Raw genomic sequence first — 4,614 nt, forward strand, 5'->3', positions numbered from 1 at the left:
GAAAATTGTGCTTTAGCTTCTCTTAGCTTTTCGCTTCAAGGTCCTTTCAGGTTCAGGGTCAGCTTCAACAAGAATGCCTTTGTCTTTGTTCCTGCTCATATGAAAGAGAAGAGAACAAGGAAATAAGGAATCCTTTATGTCACAGTATAGAGATTCCTTGAGGTGTCAGAGGAAAAGAAAAATAGAAGGAAGAAGGAGAAGAATTCGAACTTAGTGAGACAGAGTTCGAATTGTGCATTGAGGAGGAGTGGTACTCCATAAATAGAAGGATGTGAGAAGAGGGGAAGAAATTTCGAAAATTAAATTAAAAAGATTTTAAAAAATATTTTGAAAAACTTTAATTGATTTTCGAAAACCAAAAGTGGGAAAGAAATCAAGTGATTTTTGAAAAAGATTTTGAAATTAGAATTTAAAAAGATATGATTGAAAAGTTATGCTTTTAAAAAGATATGATTGAAAGGATATGATTTGCAAACAATTTTAAAAAGATTTGATTTTTAAAAATTAATGACTTGCCTAACAAGAAAAGATATGATTCAAACATTAAACCTTTCTCAACAGAAAAGGCAACATACTTGAATAATTCAATCAAATCATTAATTGTTAGCAAGTATCTTTGAAAAAGGAAAGAAATTGATTTTGAAAAAGATTTGATTGAAAAGATTTGATTTAAAAAAGATTTGATTTTGAAAAACTTTGAAAACTTGAAAAAAAAATTGATTCGAAAACAAAATCCTCCCTCTTGTGCCATCCTGGCATTAAATGCCCAGAATGGTGCACATTCTGGCGTTTAACGCCCAATGCACTACCTTTTTGGGCGTTAAACGCCCAACCAGGCACCCTGGCTGGCGTTTAAACGCCAGTCTATCCTTCTTCACTGGGCGTTTTAAACGCCCAGCTTTTTCTGTGTAATTCCTCTGCTCCATGTTCTGAATCTTCAGTTCCCTGTACTATTGACTTGAAAATAGAACCAAGATCAAATAAACAATGCATGAAAGACACCAAACTTAAAATAAGACACTAGACTCAACAAGAAACATAAAATCTTTTTTGGTTTTTATGGTTTTGTAATTTTTTTTGTGCTTTTTCGAAAATTATATGAAAATAGAAAATAAAGGTTTCAGAATTCTTAATTTGAATTCCAGGAATCATTGCAATGCTAGTCTAAGACTCCGGTCCAGGAATTAGACATGGCTTCACAGCCAGCCAAGGTTTCAAAGAAAGCTTCGGTCCAAAACACTAGACATGGCCAATGGCCAGCCAAGCCTCAGCAGATCATTGCTCCAACAGCAAGATTGATAGAAATCAACAAGCTCTTGTGATGATAAGTTGAAACCTCGGTCCAATAAGATTAGACATGGCTTCTCAGCCAGCCAGACTTCAACAGATCATCATAAAACTCTAGAACTCATTCTTAAGAACTCTAAAAAAAAAAGTACCTAATCTAAGCAACAAGATGAACCGTCAGTTGTCCATACTCGAAACAATCCCCGGCAACGGCGCCAAAAACTTGGTGCACGAAATTGTGATCATCAATGGCGCCATCAATATGGTACGCTCATTGCAATCTCAACTCTTTATCACAACTCCGCACAACTAACCAGCAAGTGCACTGGGTCGTCCAAGTAATAAACCTTACGCGAGTAAGGGTCGATCCCACGGAGATTGTTGGTCTGAAGCAAGCTATGGTCACCTTGTAAATCTTAGTCAGGCAGACTCAAATGGGTATGGGTGATATATGAATAAAACATAAAGATAAAGATAGAGATACTTATGTATATCATTGGTGAGAATTTCAGATAAGCGAATGGAGATGCTTTGTCCCTTCCGTCTCTCTGCTTTCCTACTGTCTTCATCCAATCCTTCTTACTCCTTTCCATGGCAAGCTTATGCAAGGGTTTCACCGTTGTCAGTGGCTACCTCCCATCCTCTCATTGGAAATGTTCAACGCACCCTGTCACGGCACGGCTATCCATCTGTCGGTTCTCAATCAGGCCGGAATAGAATCCAGTGATTCTTTTGCGTCTGTCACTAACGCCCCGCCCTCAGGAGTTTGAAGCACGTCACAGTCATTCAATCATTGAATCCTACTCAGAATACCACAGACAAGGTTAGACCTTCCGGATTCTCTTGAATGCCGCCATCAGTTCTTGCCTATACCACGAAGACTCTGATCTCACGGAATGGCTGGCTCGTTTGTCAGGCGAGCGCTCGGTTGTCAGGCGATCAACCATGCATCGTGTATCAGGAATCCAAGAGATATTCACTCAATCTAAGGTAGAACGGAGGTGGTTGTCAGTCACACGTTCATAGGTGAGAATGATGATGAGTGTCACGAATCATCACATTCATCAAGTTGAAGAACAAGTGATATCTTGGAACAAGAACAAGCGGAATTGAATAGAAGAACAATAGTAATTGCATTAATACTCGAGGTACAGCAGAGCTCCACACCTTAATCTATGGTGTGTAGAAACTCCACCGTTGAAAATACATAAGAACAAGGTCTAGGCATGGCCGTGAGGCCAGCCCCCAAATGATCTAAGAACTAGATGTCCAAAGATGATCTAGAGATTTAAAGTGATCAAAAGATGAAAATACAATAGTAAAAGGTCCTATTTATAGGGAACTAGTAGCTTAAGAATTACAAAGATGAGTAAATGACATAAAAATTCACTTCCGGGCCCACTTGGTGTGTGCCTGGGCTGAGCAATGAAGCATTTTTCGTGTAGAGACTCTTCTTGGAGTTAAACACCAGCTTTTATGCCAGTTTGGGCGTTTAACTCCCATTTTGATGCCAGTTCCGGCGTTTAACGCTGGGAATTCTGAAGGTGACTTTGAACGCCGGTTTGGGCCATCAATTCTTGGGCAAAGTATGGACTATCATATATTGCTGGAAAGCCCAGGATGTCTACTTTCCAACGCCGTTGAGAGCGCGCCAATTGGGCTTCTGTAGCTCCAAAAAATCCACTTCGAGTGCAGGGAGGTCAGAATCCAACAGCATCTGCAGTCCTTTTCAGTCTCTGAATCAGATTTTTGCTCAGATCCCTCAATTTCAGCCAGAAAATACCTGAAATCACAGAAAAACACACAAACCCATAGTAAAGTCCATAAAAGTGAATTTTAACTAAAAACTAATAAAAATATACTAAAAACTAACTAAATCATACTAAAAACATACTAAAAACAATGCCAAAAAGCGTATAAATTATCCGCTCATCAGCGCGCGTTTTTATATCAGCGTTTTGCTTTGGGAACGTGAAAGGGTTTAGTACCTTCATTAATTGGTATTAATTGCCCCGGCTTTTATTTTTGAATCTCTCAATCAAAAAACGGTTTCTCTTCTTTCATTTCCTCTCCGTAACTCCTCCCTTTACTTTCTCATTTTCTGTTTCTTGCCCAGAGTTTGTAGTTTCCCTTTTTGTTGACGTTTGTTCTGCTACTGCGCTTTTTGGAAGAGGGCTGATTCCACATTTTCTTCTTCTGTCTTTGCATTCTTCCACTTCGAGGGAGTGGCTTTGTTGCTTCTGTTCTTCTTCGAGGTTTTCTTCTATTCTTTAGGTTAGTCCTCATTTCGTGTTTTCTCGTTTATTTCTGATTTTGCGATGGAGTTTTCCTTTTGATCTTCCTTTTGGAGAAAGTTTGGATCTTTCTGTTTTTACCGTGCTTGACTTATTGCATGCTATGGGTTTTTTTCTTTTTCGGTGCGAATCTTTTTGTTTTGCTTGAATCTTTTTCTTTTGCATGTTGCCGCTGTTTCTGTTTGTGCCTTGGATGATGTTTTTTGCTTTGATTTTGAAAAGCTTGTGCTTTTGCTTTTTTTCTTTGGTCTTTTTGGTGTTCTGATGAACTGTAGCAGTAGTGTTGGTAAATTGTAGGAGCAATACTTTTCCTGATAAAACTGTAGAAGGGTGGATTTTCTGCGTTTTTGCTTCCTTTGCTTTCTTTTTTGGACTTTATTTTGATGAGTGCCGAGATGTAGATTGTAGAAATGATTTTGAGGACCCTTCTTGTTTACTGCCTCCAAGGGATACTCCGAGACTTCTTCTCTTGAGTCTTGGGGTTTTTCCCTTTTTGGTTAATCCGTCCGTTTGAGATGTTTTGACCCGTGTCTGAGATGTTTTTAAGTAATCCACTCTTCTTTTCTTTTTTGTAGGATTTAGTTGGCCTCATGTCTTCCCGAAATAACGTTGTAGAGATGCCTTCCCAGGTTTCTGCGGGTATGGCCGATTGGGTGGACTCCATGGTTCTCCTGTGTGTCTCGCTGGCTGATTCTGAGTTTTGTGCTCAGCTTAGGCAGTTTCATAGTGTCTGTAGCAATTCTGGTGATGAGAAGAACTATGAACTTGTCCCTCTTTCTTCTGACGAGAGAGTCTATTTTTCAACTCGGGTTGTTGATGGCCGCCCCTTCTTTTATGTTTATGACTTTTTCTTTGGTCCGCTGGGTATTACTCTTCCTTTTACTCAATTTGAAACCGACCTGTTATGGTCTTGTAATATTGCCCCTTCTTAACTTCACCCTAATTCCTGGGGTTTTATAAAGATTTTTCAATTGTTGTGTAATGGTTTTGGTATCCCTGCTTCCCAATCTCTCTTTTTCTATCTATTTGTTTT

Source organism: Arachis stenosperma, chromosome 7 (assembly GCF_014773155.1).
Source record: "Arachis stenosperma cultivar V10309 chromosome 7, arast.V10309.gnm1.PFL2, whole genome shotgun sequence".
Taxonomy (NCBI): Eukaryota; Viridiplantae; Streptophyta; class Magnoliopsida; order Fabales; family Fabaceae; genus Arachis; species Arachis stenosperma.